General features: G+C 39.3%; 1 long non-coding RNA gene across 1 annotated transcript in view; it reads right to left on the reverse strand.

Annotated features, from left to right (window-relative positions):
- Positions 1-1,520: 1,520 nt before the first annotated feature.
- LOC134299536 (uncharacterized) overlaps positions 1,521-20,204 on the reverse strand; it is a 28,227-nt gene continuing 9,543 nt past the window's right edge. The window contains exons 3-4 of the long non-coding RNA XR_010006755.1: positions 12,300-12,394; positions 1,521-2,435 (exon numbers count right to left, since the gene is read on the reverse strand). This is a non-coding gene — a long non-coding RNA (uncharacterized LOC134299536). The remainder of the gene's footprint in view (positions 2,436-12,299; positions 12,395-20,204) is intronic.

The raw sequence follows: 20,204 nt of genomic DNA on the forward strand, positions 1-20,204 counted from the left end.
AGCTGGAAAAAAAAGCAAACTTCGGCTTTATTGTACGGGCCATATAGAGCTTCATTCTCATCCCTGAATGCATGCAACAATAATGTGTAATAGGTACACACATTTAATTTTGAAGGAAGTATAAAATCTTTATTTATCTTGCTCTTACTGAGGTAGGCTGAAGTTATATCTTACTGAAGTTGAGGAAATGATCCCTTGGCTACCAGTTTGTAGCAACAAACCATTACAATGGCCAGAAACATTAAAGGACAGAAAAGCTTTTTTAAATATGTATGCAGGCTTTATAGGAATTTGGGATTTTAAATCTCTATAATGTAAGATCTTTTTATCTCCTTCTGATACAATAATCTGGAGCCAGTTGCTAACCTCAATGGGAATGAACCCATTGAAACAATGGCACTCATCTATATAGTGATTCACTGTAACAAAAGTGTGTCACTGTCTACTTTATTTGGAATTACGATTTAGGTTTATATCTTTTTTTCTTGGAATCTCAAGATTTGCAAACTAATGGGAACATTAACAGATGCTGAAATGTATAGAGTTGTAGAGAAAAGATATCAAAGAGTAATCATGCTGTAAGCCTTGCTTACAAGCAACAAGGAGTTGAGAATGGTTCTTCAATTCCTTGGCCATCTCTGGTGACATTCATTGTAAGAAATGAATTTTTACATAAGGCAGAAGAATAATATTTATTACTCACAAGGAAGGTTTGGTGTTCTAGGAATTGCAAGCAAAATTGAAAGCACATGGTAGAAAAAGGCACAAAACACTACTGGACCATCTCAGTTTTCTGGTCTCTTTCATCAGAACCTTCTCTGAAACATACACAGGTGGAGTAGAGGAACACTGTTTTTAAGTGCATATCATTGGAAATAATTGTAATTGCATGTAAGAATATGAACAAAGCCATTCCCAATTTCGAAAGTTGGAAACAGATTGATCAAAATACACTATACCCACATATCCATGGCAGATATGTTCTCAGATTTTGTGTGGATACACAAAAGTGTGGATAATAGCAAACACTATTGAAATGAAGGACCTTTGGCCAAAAAATACCATAGATGAACTGGATGTGGATGAATGGAACCACATATACCGGTCCAATGGATACAGAGGTCATGCTGTAAATTTATTATGCATGCCTCTGTGTGTGCTTATTTCACATATTAGCAGTAGAGTCCATTTAGGACAGTGGAACTGACTTTTCAATTGGCATATTGAATATTCAAATTGTAATGTAGAGTTTTTTTTGCTGCAAGAACAGCACAAAAAACACTTTATTATTAACAGATATTATACAATGCACCAATGAATGCACTCTGTTAGAGAAAGGAAATAGGAAATGGATTGCTCTCCAGAAACTGTTGGGCTTCAGATCTCACCGTCACTCATCATTGGTCATGACAGCTAGCACTGGTGCCAGTTGCCCTCTGAGAGGACTACATATACTGTACAGATTGGTCCTTCAGAATGCCAGATTGCCTAGTATAGCTCATGATAGGAATTGTATTTGAAATCATATAATGGGCACAAGGTTAGGAAGACAGGTATAAATATTTACTGTTGGTAATCCCAACAGACCAGCATGGTGAAATGGTTTGAGCATTGGACTACAACTCTGGAGACCAGGGTTCAAATTCCACTTAATCATGAAACTCATTGCTTAGTTTTGAAAAAGTCCCACAGGTTCAGTCTCAGAGGAAGGCAATGGTAAACTTCTGGGGAATAAATCTTTCCAAAACAACCAAGCGATAGGTTCATTTTAGGGTCATAATAGGTTTGAATTTACATGAAAGTGCATAACAACAACAACCCAACATTTTAAGTGTACTAGGTCTAATGACATTTCAGCATTTCACAGTTAAATCAAGGTTGAATCATTTCAAGTCGATAGTAAAAGTCTCTGTAATGTTAAAGGAACGTAAAGCTCGCATTTTGCTATTTAAAGGGAATATGTATGTATAAGTGCAAGACTTGTAATTATTCTCATTTTGATTAAATGAAATCTTTATTTCCCATGTACAGTTCATTTCATTAGACACTTCAAAAGAATGCATTTTAAAATATTAGCAAAATTAGCCGCTGCGTGTTTCAGTCATTAACTTAAATATACATAGCTTTAATTTAAAGTGTTAGAAATAAAAGTTGACTAAGATGTTTGATTTCTTATTTCATGCAAATCCTCTGCCAACTTTTAACTCAGAATCCAGTTACCATTAGTTGATTCACATAATTACACCGATTTTACATATTGCAACATTAATCTCTAGTGTGTGTTCAGGGTTCTTCAATTTCATAGAAGGAACTTTTTGTTGTTCATCACAGCATTTCTTACTGATATCTAGTCAGCTCCCTGTTGTCATTCCCCAGCTCTGAACATTGATAGTCAAAAAAGAAGTTTTGAAGTGATTCTCATCTGTTTTAGGAGACTGGAATGGTGAGAAAGGATGGCAGCTTTCAAGGGCTATTCTTGTTGTTGAACATGATACAATACCCCCCTCCCCCCCCCCCCCCCCCACACACAATTTATAGTTTCTCCATAGGTGCAAGAATAGAAATATGTTTTATTTCTTTTAAAAATTACTTTCTGTATTTCCACAGTTGTGGAGAAGAAAGGTAAAATCGACCAGTGGCAGCAACTCCCCCACAAAGGCTATATCGTTTCAACCCTTTAATAAACTATATTTTTCCATTTCAGCTTTCTGCCTACTTTGTATCCTTTAATATCAATTCTGTCTCCTGGTTTATAGTGTAATATATGTGATTTATGTCAAAATATAACACCACAAGTCTCAGAGGTCTTCAACTTTCAGTCACTTCCTGAACAGGAAAGGCTGGGTTGATGCCCTGGCTATTCTTGGCCAGGATGATAATCAAGATCCATTGCACGTGTATAGGCAGTTTCTGCACCCAATCTGATAAAGCCAGTTGATGTTTGTTCAGCCAAGTACCCCACTTGGGCTGAGAGATAGCTGACCATGGAAACAGAGGCTTAGAATATATACATTTGTGGACTTCTTTAGTCCTAAACCCAAGGCTTGATTGCAGGGACCATCATCTTTTGTTCCTGGGGTCTTATGTCTTTGTTTTCTCAAAGCATTTTCCTACCACCTGAAACTGGACAATTAAGCCAAGCAGAAACTCATTGAATTTGTTAAGATGTGAAGTAGAAAAATTAAGACTAAGAGTGATATTTCAAATGTAACTTCTAGTTTGCTGTATAAATTACATGTACAAGGAGGGGAGGGTGGGAGTGGAATAAAACAATAAAATAACAATTTAAAAAATCTGAGCTAAAGGAAACTCATTAGCATTTCCAAGTATGGATACAGATTTTCCAGAGCTTGCCCACTCCCAGAAGTTACATTTGAAATATCAATTTCAGTATTAATTTTTCTACTTCACATCTTAACAAATTCAATTCCTTCAGCTGATTGGCCCTCCCAGACCAAACTCCCATCATTGCCTCCCTGCCAGAGGGAATTCCTGCCTAGAATTAGCAACATCAACAGAGCCCCAGCCAATCAGAACATGGATTCAAACGGACCCCTTTCAGCCAATTAAAGAAGGGAGCGGGAAATTTAAATGTATAAATTTGTTAAATGTATAAAACCTTGTGTCTTTGTATTCACCTTTGAAAGCACCTGCTTGTACTTGCATTCTTTTGGACCTGATTGAACAAACCTCTGTAACTTGTCTTCATCCTGGTGAGTGATTACTCTGTCCTGGTCTATTTCAGTGTAGCTTAAATGCTCACCGGGCATGGATTGTCCGTGGTCCTATCTCCAAATTTGACTACATTCTCACCCTTTCCAGTGCTTTATGTGACATCAGGTGCCCTAATTTTATTAATTTTGATGGTCAAGCCATAAATATATTATTTATTATAATATATTACAATCTATTTTGATGACTCTAGTGGCCAAAAAGGCTCTAATGTAATATATACTGTATTGTAGAAAAGTGACAAACGATAGGCTTATTTAAGGGATTTGTTTCCTTTAAAAAACTTTAACATAAAGATGAAGGCATTTTGCAACAGAGTATTTTGTTTTGTGGTTTTTCTGTCTTTTTTGGGGAGTGCAGGGTGAAATTTGCAATAAAAATTGTAAACTTGGGGAGAGATGTCCACATCAGCAAAATCCTGTAATATTAATTGCTCTTATCTAAAAGCTACTAAGAAAGCTCTTTCTGAAATCCGTATGCAAACCATAAGCATGTTTTTCTTTTTTAGTGGACCTTTCTATTTCCACCAATGAGATTTAAATGCCTAATAAAGCAACTCATAAATCTGTGTTCAAAGTATATAAAAGATTCCAATTACTGTAGGCGCTCCTATCACTTCAATGTACAGCACACACATTCCACTATAGAAAATCACTGGAAGCAAAGCAAATTGTCAGCTATTTTTCACTCTCAGAAATGTTTTGAAGAAAAATAAGTAATACAAATAAATATTATGTATAGCTACATATTTGCAATAAGTGACCATTGCAAATGTCAGTTCCTTTAAATTATTATCAATTTCAGGGGGGGAAAACCCAGTCTTTATCTAATGCTACTTTGATACCCCTCCCCCCCCCCTGCAAAGGATCATTACCTTGTCAAGGTGCTGGGGTTTGCGAGCCTCAATGATGCCATGCAGGGCCACCCAAGACGGGAAGGTCATGGCAGAGAGGTCAGACTAAATACGATCCCTGGGGAAGGTTATGGCAACCTACCCCAGTATTCTTGCCATGAAAACTACATGGATCAGTACAACCAGAGAAATGTCGGTAGACCATCAGAAGATAGGACTCCCAGGTCGGAAGATGATCAAAATGCTACTGGGGAGGAACAGAGGACTAGTCCAACTAGCCCTAGATGTGATGACGCAGTTAGCTAAAGGCTGAAAGGAAGACGAACTGCAGATGGTACTGGAGGTGAATGACAAATCCGATGTTCTAAAGATCAACACACCATAGGAACCTGGAATGTAAGATCTATGAGCCAGGGCAAAGTGGATGTGATTATTGGTGAGATGTCAAGATTAAAAATAGACATTCTGGAAGTCAGTGAACTGAAATAGACTGGAATGGGCCACTTTACAACAGACGACCACCAGATCTACTACTGTGGACAAGAGGAACACTGAAGAAATGGAGTAGCCTTCATAATTAATAATAAAATTGCTAAAGCAGTGACTGGATAAAACCCAAAAATGACAGAATGATCTCAATTCGAGTTCAAGGCAAGCCGTTTAACATCACAGTGATCCAAATATACATCCCAACCACAACTGCTGAAGAAGCAGAATTAGATCAGTTCTATGAGGATCTGGGGCACCTACTGGATAATACACCAAAAAGAGACATTATTTTCATTACAGGAGATTGGAATGCTAAGGTGGGCAGCCAAATGACAACTGGGATCACAGACAAGCATGGTTTGGGACAACAAAATGAAGCAGGACTCAAACTGATAGAATTTTGCCAGGAAAACTCACTGTGCATAACAAACACTCTCTTCCAACAACCCAAAAGACAGCTCTACTGAAATCAGATTGACTACATCCTTAGCTGCCAAAGGTGGCGGACATTCATCCAGTCAGTGAAAACAAGACCTAGAGCTGACTGTAGTTCAGATCACGAACTTCTTATTGCACAATTTAGAATCAAACTAAAGAGAATGGGGAAAATACACAGACCAATTAGATGTGATCTCACAAATATTCCTAGTGAATATGCAGTGGAGGTGAAGAATGGATTTCAAGGACTAGACTTGATAAGTAGAGTCCCAGAAGAACTATGGAAGAAATCCATAACATTGTTCAGGAGGCAGAAACAAAGTACATCCCAAAGAAAAAGAAAACCAAGAAGGCAAGATGGTTGTCTGCTGAGACACTGGAAGTAGCCCAAGAAAGAAGGAAGGCAAAAGGAAACAGTGATAGGGGGAGATATGCCCAATTAAATGCACAATTCCAGAGGTTAGCCAGAAGAGACAAGGAACTATTTTTAAACAAGCAATGCATGGAAGTGGAAGAAGACAATAGAATAGGAAGGACAAGAGACCTCTTCCAGAAAATCAGAAACATCGGAGGTAAATTTCAGACAAAAAATGGGCTTGATCAAAAACAAAGATGGCAGGGACCTAACAGAAGCTGAAGAGGTCAAGAAAAAGTAGTGAGAATATACAGAAGATCTGTATAGGAAGGATAATAATATAGAGGATAGATTTGACGGTGTGGTGAATGAATTAGAACCAGACATCCTGAGGAGTGAGGTTGAATGGGCCTTAAGAAGCATTGCTAATAACAAGGCAGCAGCAGACGACGAGATCCCAGCTGAGTTGTTTAAAATCTTGGAAGATGATGCTGTCAAGATGATGCATGCCATATGCCAGCAAATATGGAGAACACAAGAATGGCCATCAGATTGGAAAAAATAAATTTATATCCCCATACCCAAAAAGGGAAACGCTAAGGAATGCTCAAACTTCCATACAGTGGCACTTATTTCCCATGCCAGTAAGGTAATGCTCAAGATCCTGCAAGGAAGACTCCAGCAATACATGGAGCGAGAGTTGCCAGATGTCCAAGCTGGGTTTAGAAAAGGCAGACGAACGAGAGACCAAATTGCCAATATCCGCTGGATAATGGAGGAAGCCAGGGAGTTTCAGAAAAACATCTATTTCTGCTTTATTGACTATTCTAAAGCCTTCGACTGTGTGGATCATAATAAATTATGGCATGTGCTTGGTGGTATAGAGATACCAAGTCACCTTGTCTGTCTCCTGAGAAATCTGTATAAATACCAAGTAGCCACAGTAAGAACAGACCATGGAACAACAGACTGGTACAAGATTGGGAAAGGAGTACAGCTGCATATTTTCACCCTATCTATTCAACTTGTATGCAGAACGCATCATGCGATGTGCGGGGCTTGACAAATCCAAGGCTGGAGTTAAAATTGCTGGAAGAAATATTAACAACCTTAGATGATGATACCACTCTGATGTCTGAAAGTGAGGAGGAGCTGAGGAGCCTTATCATTAAGGTGAAAGAAGAAAGTGCAAAAGCCGGGTTTCAGTTAAACATCAAGAAAACCAAGATTATGGCAACCAGACCGATGGATAACTGGCAAATAGAAGGAGAAAACATGGAGGCAGTGACAGACTTTATATTTCTAGGTGGGAAGATCACTGCAGATGCAGATTGCAGCCAGGAAATCAGAAGACGTCTACTTCTTGGGAGGAGAGCAATGGCCAACCTCGATAAAATAGTGGAAAGCAGAGACATCACACTGGCAATGAAGGTTCGCATAATGAAAGCAATGGTATTCCCCATAGTAACCTATGGATGTGAGAGTTGGACCATTAGGAAGGCTGAGCGAAGGAAGATAGATGCTTTTGAACTTTGGTGTTGGAGGAAAATCTTGAGAGTGCCTTGGACCACAAGAAGATGCAACCAGTCCATCCTCCAGGAAATAATGCCCGGCTGCTCACTGGAGAGAAGGATATTAGAGGCAAAGATAAAGTATTTTGGCCACCTCATTAGAAGACAGGAAAGCTTGGAGAAGAGAATGATGCTGGGGAAAATGGAAGGAAAAAGGAAGAGAGGCCGACCAAGGGTGAGATGGATGGATGGTATCCTTGAAGTGACTGGCTTGACCTTGAAGGAACTGGGGGCAGCGACGGCCGACAGGAAGCTCTGGCATGGATTGGTCCATGAGGTCACAAAGAGTCAGAAACGACTGCGTGAATGAAGAAGACGACTCTGATATCCTCTCAACTTGGCAGGGACAATCCCAATTAATTCTCTGACATCCCACTTTCTTTGTTACTTTTTAAATGGCCCAGTTTCTCTTTCCTCCTTCAGCTTACTTCAATTGCATCAATTCTCTCAGCAAAAGAGAGGAAGGAGAGGAATGATGAAACCCTGCCCTTCACAGCAGGCCCAGGCAAAAACAAACTGCATGCCTTATTTTATATTTTTAGTTCTACATAGACATGAATGCAAACATAATTAAGATAGTTCTAACAGTAAAAATGGCAAATGTCTTCTTATTTAGGCTGGCATTTGGTCTATAATTCATGTGACAGAAGGGACTTTCAATGGTGCTATGCTTTTGTCTTATTTATTGTTTTGAACTATTTTAATGTTGTGTTTTTAATCAATCTGGGGTTTTTTTAATCAATCTGCACTTTGTTTTAATTGGATGCAAATCACAGTGGGTCATGTGCAAGGACATATTTAATTAAATGAATAATACAATAACAAGTAATAATGCCTTGTCTCAATAGTGGGTTTTTGGGGGGTGGGGCAGATATTTCATATTCTATGACATCTGTCAAATCTTTAGGTGTTTCAGCAGCTGAAAATTGTTCTGTTCCGCTGTAAGCTTTGTTGGGAGGCTGCATATTGGTAGAATCATCAAGTTCAATGTCTGCATCAGAGGCTACAATTACTATAAATAAAACGTTTATGCTGTGATGATGGAATCTGACTCATTTTAAATGAGAAAATATAACAGAGGCAATAAAATATATGAAATGTGGCAGGGTTTTTCAGCGGGGACATATAAATGCAAAAGCTGGAACATGGCTTAGCTGAGGCTGTAAGCCTACTATATGATATGGAGTAATATTTATGTATTAAAGGGGAAGAGTTTTTTTCTGATCAGGTTTTAACAAAATAATTTATACACTTTCAGTACCCATATGCTTAGAATTGTCTAAGAAAGAGAGCCTATTGGCAAGTTTATTGCAACAAAGAAGCAACATGGGGAAAGAACCACTTAAATGGCTACAAAGTGGTTAACATACTGCTCATAGCCTGATGTGCAGCCACAGAACAAAAGCAGCAAAGCTTACTGGTTCCAGAGACATTGTAGGTAAAGGTGGGGAACATCTTGAACTGCATTATGTGTGTCTACTAGGCCTGTGCAATCAATGGAAAAATGTTTCCATACTCATTACAAAACTCGAGGGGAGGGGGAATTGTTTCTAAAGTGTTTCCAAAATATCATAGGGGGTCCACATTGTAACTATAACAATATAACGACTTTTTGTTACTTTTTGTTAGGTAATTGTACCAATATGGAAACGTCAAAGGCTTCTTTCTCCCTCATTGTTAGAGCTATCAGCATGAAACTTGCTACAATTGTAGAACACATTTACATTTTAAAAAAAAAACTGTAAGAGCTTTATGCTTGGTTTTGTATGCAAAGACACAAGGCAACCAGAGCATCATTACCTCCAAGGTTCTGAAAGATTCACACATCTACTGATTTTGGAGGAAGTTTTGACAAGAGCTTTTTTAAATAAAAAAAGCCACAACAGCTATCCTCTTGAATGTCTCTCTCTGTATGACACACAACACATTCGATAGAACTTCTACTTAAGAAACCAGTCCAGCAAGATTACTATCAGTCCTCTTTACAGACTCAATAATTTATCAGAAATCTGGCTGCTGCTATGGAAAAGCAATAGCTCCTCCCCACCTTATTGGGGCTTTCTGATGTGAACAGAATTCTGGGAAATGTAGTTTAGGGCAGGACCTTTTGAATTCTCTGCCACAAGAGTCCTTGCCTTCTCAAAATACATTTCCCAGAATTCTCAGTCTCTCTCCCAGCTAGCTTGCCTTCCCAGTGGCAACAGGCAACCTTAATTTAAAGAGTATTTGCGTTTTGGCTTTGCTTTGGCTTCCTCTCAGTTCAGCACAGATTTACTATCAGTCCTCTTTGCAGATTCCGTAATTTATTGTAATTCTAGCTGCTGCTTGTGCTGAAAATGAAACTGACTGGGAAAATTACAATGTTACTGAATTGTAACAAAAAGTCATAGATTAATGTTTTGATTCTTAAGTTTTTTGCATGGGCGTCCCTTGTGTTTCTCAATAGCACTTTGTATGTACGAAACTAACCAAATAATATGGCGTAAGAGACACAAATTACTTTTTTGCACAGCCCTAGTGCCTACACTGACTATATAATGCAGTTCCAAACTGTCAACAAGAAATAGCTAGGTTCTCTCTCACACACTTTTAAAATCTCTGTGAGACAAAAATGTGAAGCACTGTTATCTCATCATACAGGGGATATCTTCTAAGATTCCCCCATAGATACCTGAAACTGCGGCTGAGAGTGAATTTTGTATATTGACTATAACTAGGCCAAAAGCCTAGGTATATAGAATATGAATGGATGATAGAGAGGTCTACAAACACTTCCGGGGAGAATTTCTTTTGGAGCATGGGCATGTGAAACCAGAGTTATCGAGTCCATGGATAAAGGGAGTGGGGTTGTACTGTCATTTATCCGGAACACATTTCTTCATTCTCTTCCTACCACTTCCTTTATGGAATTCAGTACCTCTTCCCATCTTCCTGTTCCTCTCTTTTTCTACCCATATTACTATTTCCACTCAGCAGGTGGCAATCCAGATTTCCATAGTTTGCTCCAATCACTGGTTCCTAATGTTGATGGTTTATGGTGATACTGGTCTTTCTGCTTGCAGATGCCTATGTGCACCACCAACATCGTTTATTCATGAGTACTTGTATGGAACAATGCCTAAGGTTCTCCATTCAGAATCATCAAGGTGAAAGTTATTTTTGAACTATTCCTTCCCTTGCAGCATGGAAAAAGTTACTTTTCCCTAAAACTCCCAGTATACACTGTCCAAAGTCAGACGCCAATTAGAGAGCAAAATAGAGTTTATTAAAGCAACAGTCCAAAAAATAGCTCAACAAACTAAAAAGACTTAAAACACTTAACTTTCAGTGTTATTAAGTAGAACAAGTGGGTAAAACTCCAAAAAACAAGAACTGGCAAATAATCCGGATTAGCCAGAGATATAATCCGGGTTAAACTTAAAGTTCTAGAACTTGACCCAAAAGTTCGCAATGGGCTGAAAAACAGAGGCATGAACTAAAGCAAGTAGTATTGAAGCCCACAAACCTTTCCCAAAACTCAAAAGTACAAATAGGAGTTCAAAACAAACAAATGCCCAAACTGAGCTAGGGAACTCCCAGTTGAGAGCAGCAAAGCCAGCGAAACAGCGAGACGCTGACGAGTTCGCAGCAACCGCTGCTGGAACATACACCAAACCAAGAGTTAAAGGAGCAGAGCGGGAAAGCGTTGTCAAGCCGGTCCGAAGTCGTGATAAACCAGCAGCGCCAAGCTGATCCATTGCGAAGTCCCAGTCCAGTCTTCAGTAACACACACAGGAAACCCAATGGCGCTCAGCAACACCTTGCCACACGCAAGGTATAATGGCCAAACAACCCCAATATATCCAGGTCTCCCTGGGCTTCCAAACTATCCACACCCAAAGAGCAGGTGTCTCAACTTCGTAATCTGAATCAGAACTCCACACAGCCAATGCCCTTGGGTCAGGTGTTCCGAATTCCTCATCAGAGTCCCAATCATCCTGCCCATGCCCAACTCTATCCACATCTGTGGACCCCCTCTCACTCCTCCAAGCAGACCAAGTGGGATCTGCTTCTGAAGACACCTAAGCTTCCCCAGCATCAGAAGTATCCATGGGCCCCGATTCGTCCCCAAGCATCTCCGGTGCCCGTGCCCAGTCCGTGCCCAATTCCTCCGTTAACACCTGTTCCCCAGCATCCATTTCCACCTCAGGATCCCCACATGAATCCTCCTCAGAAGACTCCCCATCAGTCTCCCTGACCCTTTTCCTAAACAAATCCTCCAACAAGCCCTCCTCGCGAGGGTTTTTCCTTCCTCTCCTGATCCCACCACTATCATTCACAGTCTCTGAAGGCGCATTCACAACATACACCAGCTAGTGTGCATGCATAATATAGTAATTTCAAAAGGTTTTCCCAATGGTTAATTTCTCTGCTGATGGGACTGCCTTGCTTGTATGAAAGTGGTGTGTGTGTCACATTGTGAAATGTAGCTGGTAAAAAATGACCTATTGTTGTCTCATGATACAGGATGCTGTGCAAAAAGTTCCTTTCATGCAGAAAAAGGTATATTTTCTGCAATATATATATATATATATATATATATATATATTGTTTTCCACAAACATCTCAAAAACAGGATATGAAGATTAATCAAGACCTTGACAGGATGCTGTGCAAAAAGTTCCTTTCATGCAGAAAAAGGTATATTTTCTGCTATATATATATATATATATATATATATATATATATATTGTTTTCCACAAACATCTCAAAAACAGGATATGAAGATTAATCAAGACCTTGACAGAGCACCCCAATGGGTTAAGACATCCTTTCTCTTGTAAAGAATAAGAAAATGTATGAGTATTCTTTATATACCTACCAGCATGCCAATATCAGTTTCATATCTGAGAGCCTAAACTTCGGTCACACTATCCCTTTGCAAAAGAGTCTGGAAACATCCGTTTTCAGTGGTCACTAGGATACATAAAGTGAAAGCGAGGGTTTGAGAGGGATTAATTCATCATACAGTGGAGCATAAAACTCACATCTGTCCTTTATACAAGCCAGTACACCCCATTTATTAATGCTGTTCTCTGCCTTGCCAGGTCTAAGCAATTAACTCCCCCTGACTGGCTTCTCTAGCAAGGATACTTTATCAGTATGTTTATCCTAGGAACATATTGAATTCCAAAACAAATTGCATCATTTAAATATGTTGCAGGCTGGTAGATAAATTCCCAGAGACCTGAAATAATTAAGAAGCTAACTTAATGATCAAAATTTTTTGAAGCTGATCAGCAGCTAACTTAATGATCAGGATTTTTGAGGCTAAGAAACTGTGGAAAATCAGAGGCACGCCATGGTTTACAATTCTTTATCCTAAACTTATATGTAAGTGAAGATTTGAGAACAGATTGCCGAAATGCCAAAATTCAAGGTTTCTATCAAATCTTTGGGGGAAGGAGATTTATCCCTTATTTTCCAACCTTCTTCTTGTTTTCCATCCTCCATACCTCTGCACTGTTTACAGGCAATGAGGTTTGGTTGAATGTTTGTTGGGATATATATTTTGTATTTGCACTTTTTTAGATCAGACAAATCTCTGCCCACCAAGATTATATCAGCACTTGTATGTAAAATGATCCCTAAGTGGCATCAGTGTCAATTGAAACATGTGAAGCTTGATCACTACAGAGCATGCAAAGCTAGTATTTGTGAAAACAATAAGTATTTAAGCTCATTTCTTTGCATTTCCTTTTCAAGTGGCTCTAGTAAGTACCCTAGAAGATAGCAAATATAAATGCAGAGCCAGTGGGAAGATTTACTGACTCGTTCCCAGTATCCAATCTTATAGTGTGATCTCCGATTCTGACATGTGTATATGTGCTGGAAGGAGTGTGGGGTTTTTTTATATTTTAGTCTCTTTCTTAATGAAGGCTACACTCCTGTAATCACACTTTGCTCAGTTTTTCCCAGCTGACCAAGCAATCTATAGGCATTTGACCAGTTGGTGTAGCCAGGTGAATGTGTTTAATGGTCTTATAGGGATTCCCTTTAGATTGGGGCTGTGTTCATATCTCTCCCCCTCCCCCCCCCCCAACACCATTTCACTTTATGCCTTACAGCTGCTTCTGGATTCCTGATATCTCAGAGCAAGCAACATCAACTCTTGCAGTCCTGATAAATAGAGAAATACTTAGACCATGTACAGATGCATTTTAAACTCCCTGGAATTAGCACAGTAAATAGGCTCTGTGTGGAATGGCTGTGGAAATGGACTTGGGGCCAGATATGATATCGTATGTCTATGTCTATGTCTATGATATCCTTTTCTTCATTTGAGAGATCTGGCTGCAATAATGATGTTAGAGGTAACAGCAGTAGCATGCCTCTTCTCAGTAGCTGCTGATTTGCCTGTCTCTCTAAGCAAAGGATATTTTCATATCCATATAATTTCTTGATATGGTTTTAACTATATACTTTGCATCAAATAGCATTTTTATCTTTCCTTGGTAATTTGCAGTCCTCTCTCTCTCCTCTGATATAAAGACTACATGTTATACAGCCTCTCACCATGAAATGTTATGAAACACTTTACAATAAGATGAAGCCTACTCATGTATATGTTGAGTTTTTGGGGTCAAAATTGTGGATTTTGATATGACTTCTGGATAAGTCAAGAGTCATTTGGAAGAAAGTGGAAAGCACCAATGCTGCCTTGTAGCAGCTACCCCAAGGCACTGCTACAATTTCCCCACCCAGAGATTCCCAAAACGCCAGATAGTGACACAGAGACAAGAGTAGAGGGGGGATTGTGTGTCATTTAGATTATGTTGGATGGAGTAAACTCTGGGTTTTGCCACCCTACTTGGAGAAAGAAATTGTTCCTTTTTTGAGTTAAGTAGTACAGTACTTACATTAACCTGTGGATAAGTCAACCTTTTTGTGGTTGATTTTTCATTTCTAGACATATAAATGAGTATATTGGGTACTTTATTTCTCTGCAACTCCTTGTGCAGCTGTGGGACTGACCTTCTGCTTACAAATACTAATTAGCCTTCCTGTGAAATACATTATTTCACATTCCCCAATGCATCTATCCCCTTTTGGTTGCTAGATAAAGCAACAATCCTTCCTTTACTTCTGATATTCTGATTTCCAGGTGCACTAGCTGGCTGTTTGTCCCTAGTTTCAGTCTTTAAATGTTAACAAGGAGGGGCAAATGAGTGTGGAACTGCATCTGGTATCACCAGTACCATTGTGATTCCAGGAATAAAATGGAGCTGGTTTTTGTTACTCTGATGCTCAGCACATTTAAGTTTACAATATACTGCATGTGTAACCATGTACATGTTATATCTGCTGCCCTTGACTACAACATTTATTTTTAAAAATGAATTCTACCACTTATCTGAACAGCTCTTGAAATGAAATAATTAATAGTGGGGATTCGCAGCAAATATGAGTCTAATGAATCCAGAAAGGTGGCATTGGTTCTAGAATGGAAAACTATGACTATAAATTTCTCCAAAGCCACCAAAAGGCTGGGTCATGTTCATGGATTACACTTCCCTTACCATTGATATTTTGTTGCTGCTGCTACATACTTTCATATTATTTCTGACATATGACAATCCTAAGGCAAATCTATTTTCCCTGGCAGAATTTATTCAAAGGGAACTTGCCCTTGTCTTCTTCTGAGGCTGAGAGAGTGTGACTTACTCATTGTGACCCAGTAGGTTTTTGTGACTGAGTAAATTAATAATAATACATTTTATTTCTATCCCACCACCATCTCCCCGAAGGGACTCGGGGTGGCTAACAAAATATAGCGAAGTGCCGCATATAGACAATGCATAAACCTAAAATGATAAAACCATAGAATTACACTCACACACATACATAATTATAATGTAAAACATTAACATTCATAAAATGCAGTCATAGCTGCGAATAAAAACAAGTTATTTCAATTGACATAGCCCAGTTCTGACGTGACACCAACTGTAAGTCCTTGGACGAATCCTAAAAAGCCTATATGGCTGAATGGGAATTCGAATCCTGGTCACCCAGTGTCCTAGTCCAAAACTTAAACCATTTCACCATTCTAACATCTGATATTAACTATTTTAAAAACCTGCTGTGTAAAGTGCTATGGTGTGTGCAGATGGCAAGATTCATTTCTCTGATAAGCTGTAGAATTCCAAACCTAATTCTTTTCTGGAAACGAGTGAAATTTCATCTTGGTTTGCTTTTCAATGGCTAGGGTTTATGGAGTCATTTTAAATTAATTTGATATGCCACACACGCCTATATATTTTAATGGCCATTTCATCTCATTGGTTTTATTGAACTATTTTAATGTTGTTATTACAGGCCCCCAGAACGGGGCAGTTTTGAAGTATTACTAACACCCATACACCCACCCCCTTCAAAGAAATGAGCCTGTCATATAAACAGCTTTAATGGTGGGCAGCTGATAAACTGTTACAAGTAGTCAAGTAAGACCATATTTAGCCTGAATCTTATTTTATATCAGGGCTTGTTTGAGCATAGAACTCAAGCTTCTAACATACAATTTTAACATACAATTAAAAATAATGAAAATAACTGAAAACGGTATGTTTAAAACAATATGGTACCCTCTTTAAAGCCCTTAGGATAGAAAAATTGGATTATTTTACCATTTTTTGAAAGGTAAAGGGCTTTTATGTTGAAGCTGATTTTTTTTTCTTCTTTCCACTTATAAATTGGATTTTTATAGATTCACTCCAAAACCAATTCTTTTCAAATATTGGCCTTTTGACACTCATCAAGCATCAACAAGGAAGTGGAGACACTGATGCTCCAAGTCTCAAGCGTGAGGTGGGTCCTTCATTATTTAGCTCATGTCCATTTTTTCCCTTCCCACCAACATATTGCTTCTCATCTTTTGAAGCCCGTGCAGTGAAACTCTTTCCCATTTGGCATCTGTGGTTTGCAGTCATTTATTGGCCACCTGGCCCACTTTCAACTTTTATTTCTGATTTTGACTCTTGGCTAACTTCCTTCCCCCCCCCCCCCCAAATACTATAAATTTGTTTCTTTCTGATCATTTCCTTCTGAGTTTAAGCACGCTACTGTTTCTCCAATTCTTAAGAAACTATCACTTGACCCATTTTCTCTTTCTAATTATCACCCTGATTCACTGTTGCATTTTCTTTTGAAAGTTTTAAAACTTGCTGTTTATGCAGATTTCTTTTTTGTATCTCTGTAATTGATTTCTTTCAATCCAGATTTCACCATTTGCACTCTATGGGGCAGCCTTTACAAAGACCATAGCTAATTTTCTTCTAGTCAAATCAAAAGTCTTATATCGAGTCCTAATTCATTCTTTTTTCCCCAGTTTTTAATACAATTGATTCTGTTCTTCTGCTGGATATTGTGTGTGACTTAGGTAGGGCTCACTATCCTACTTTTCAGGCTGGCAATGTATCCTTTCCCCCTTTCAGTTAAATTAAATTAAATTACAGTATTTATATTCCGCCCTTCTCACCCCGAAGGGGACTCAGGGCGGATTACAATGAACACACATATATGGCAAACATTCAATGCCAACAGACAAACAACATATATAGACAGACACAGAGGCATTTAACATTTTTTTCCAGCTTCACGATTCCGGCCACAGGGGGAGCTGTTTCTTCACTGTCCACTAGTGGCTGTACTTCCTCATTCCTTTCCTCGTGTTTTGCTGGCAGTTTTATGATGTTGTAAATTAGTTAAATTAGCTTCCCGCATAAAGCGTACCTAAATTTCCCTAATTGACAGATGCAGCTGTCTTTCGGGGCTGCATAGGTCAACAGCAAGCTTTGCTATTTAATGGTCGGGGGCTTAACCTGACCCGGGCTTCGAACTCATGACCTCTCGGTCAGTAGTGATTTATTGCAGCTGGTTACTAGCCAGCTGCGCCACAGCCCGGCCCTGTGGTTCCACAGAAATCTGTCCATACCTTTTGCTGTATTCTGTTTATATACTGATATTATTCTTTGGGAAACGTTTTCATTCTCATCCTCATGGCATCATTTCTATACTTATGATACCCAGCTATATTTTTCTGTCCCAGAACTTTATTCTAATATTGAACATTGTATTACAATGTTACTTTCAGCTACCTCAGCATCAATGCTTCATCATTGCCTAAAACTTAATATGCCAAAGACATAACTACTTATTTTTCCTCCAAAATCTCCTTTCCAACATATATTTTCTGTCAGTATTTGTAATGTTCTCATTCATCCTTGGGAAGAAAGCACACTATCTTGGTTTTATCTTTAAATCCTTTGTCTTTTATTCTTCACACTGAAACTGAAGCTAGGTCATGACACCTTGTTCTTCTAAGTCGTGTTGCCTTTCTCATATTGTGAGGATCAAACCTTTTTATCTGCAACTTTTGTTCATGCTTGGCACAATGATGACACTATATAAATGAGTGATGATGATAACGATTCTATTACTAGTAATATTTGTAATGTCTTTGGTAATTTCTTGTCTTGATCATCAACATATTATTTTGACCACTCTTTTATAGTCCCATCTCTGCCACTTACTGAACAAAAGATTTCCTCTTTCTTGTCTGGCTTCATCCTTTGTCACTTGGTTCCACATATTCTTGGAACTGTTTCCATTAATGTTTGTGAACTGCTTCTACTTTCATTGTTTTAAAAATATCAATTCAAAACGTTCTTTGTTATCATATGTTTTGGAAGTTTAGTGCAGTTCAGTTTCATAATACCGTATATTTTGATTTGTTTAGTTTGTTTCATATTGTATTGCTTTGATTTTGTAAATATATTGCTTGCTTACCTTTTGTTGTGTGTGTCTGTAAGCACATGGTATTTGTATATATTAGAGTATTGGCCTTTCTAGGTTTGGCCTTTTTTTTTGATATGGATAATGATGTTGTCCAGTGGGGAGTAGGCTTTTTCAGAAGTACTAGACTGTTTCAGATTGCCAGTGAACAATGGTTCTGAAGCCCATATGCTCTTAGATCTTCTTGTGACTTATTTATTTATTTATTTATTTCTGATATTTCTACCCTGCCCTTCTACCCGAGGGGACTCAGGGCAGCTTACACAACTGGCAGGATCACTACCAGTACATCATAATACAATAAAATAAGAATTTAAACAGTTAAAAATAGTTAAATAACATAGTAATATACAATATATAAAAGATTTAACAGTGCAGCACAGAGTATTTGTGTCAATCATCCATCAGACCTTGTGTAAGAGCCTTAATCCGATCCATGTCGACACTAACTGAGTGACACTTGCGCACATAGCCAGGTCCTCAGCTTCTTTCTGAACCCCAGAAGGGATGGAGCCTGCCAGATGTCACTGAGGAGGGAGTTCCACAGCCGAGGAGCCACCACCGAGAAGGCCCTGTCTCCCGTCCCCACCAGCCGTGCTTGTGAGGCAGGTGGGATCGAGAGCAGGGCCTCCCCGGATGATCTTAAGGTTCTCGTGGGCTCATAGGAGGAGATGCGGTCGGACAGGTAAGTTGGACCAGAACCATTTAGGGCTTTGTAGGTCAAAACCAGCACTTTAAATTGGGCTCGGTAGCATATCGGCAGCCAGTGGAGCTGGCTTAGTAAGGGGGTTGTACGCTCCCTGTATGCCGCCCCAGTTATTAATCTGGCTGCTGCCTGTTGTACTAATTAGAGCTTCCGGGCTGTCTTCAAAGGTAGCCCAACATAGAGCGTGTTGCAGTAATCCAAACAGCATGTAACCAGAGCGTGGACCACTGTGGCCAAGTCAGGCCTCCCAAGAAACGGGCGCAGCTGGCGCACAAGTCTTAGTTGTGCGAATGCTCCCCTGGCCACCGCCGAGATCTGGGCTTCCAGGCTCAGTGATGAGTCCAGGAGAACCCCCAGACTGCAAACCTGTGTCTTCAGGGGGAGTGCGACCCTGTCCAACACAGGCTGTAACCCTATTCCCTGTTCAGCCTTGTTTTGTCTGGATTCAGTTTCAATGTGTTGGCCCTCATCCAGTCCGACACAGCGGCCAGACACTGGTTCAGGACCTGGACAGCCTCCTTAGTGACAGGTGGGAAGGAGTGACAGAGCTGGACATCATCTGCATACAGTCTACTGTGTACAGTAGACTTAAGTCTACTTAAGGATACAGTGACTTCCAAAGTTTATAAACAATACTTACGGGTAAAGATAAGTCATGTGCCCTTCTTAATTTATTCAAAGATGGCCTCAGTTAAGCTTAACTCAGAACATGTGTCCTTCTAACTATTTTGCATTATAATTCTATCTAAAGGCATAACCAGAGAATCCATCCTTCTTCTGCAATACAAGTAACTCATGGTAGATGCCAAAGGGCATTTTCCTAATAATTTGTCATTGGCCCCATCCAAACAGGCCCTATATCTCAGGATCTGATCCCATGTTTTCTGTTTATCCCAGATTATCTGGCAGTGCAGACTCATATAATCCAGTTTAAATCAGTAAACCTGGGATCAGATCCTGAGATATAGGGCCTATCTGGGCCCTTAGAATGATCCTTCAAATCTATCTATCCATCTATTTTCTATCTTCTATTTCTCATATCTCTCCCTCACCCAGCCTTCATCTCTCTCTTTGATCTATCTGTCTAGCTGAGGATTTCCTCCACTTGAAACCTGAAGTGGTCCTTATTTGCTCCTTGTCTTCCTTGCCATAGGGAAGCCCTCCACTCAGCAGCTGTGTCACATAGGAAACAGTGAGGAGTTCAACAACACTATACCAAAAGTCCTG

The sequence above is a fragment of the Anolis carolinensis genome, chromosome 5 (genome assembly GCF_035594765.1).
Source record: "Anolis carolinensis isolate JA03-04 chromosome 5, rAnoCar3.1.pri, whole genome shotgun sequence".
Classification (NCBI taxonomy): domain Eukaryota; kingdom Metazoa; phylum Chordata; class Lepidosauria; order Squamata; family Dactyloidae; genus Anolis; species Anolis carolinensis.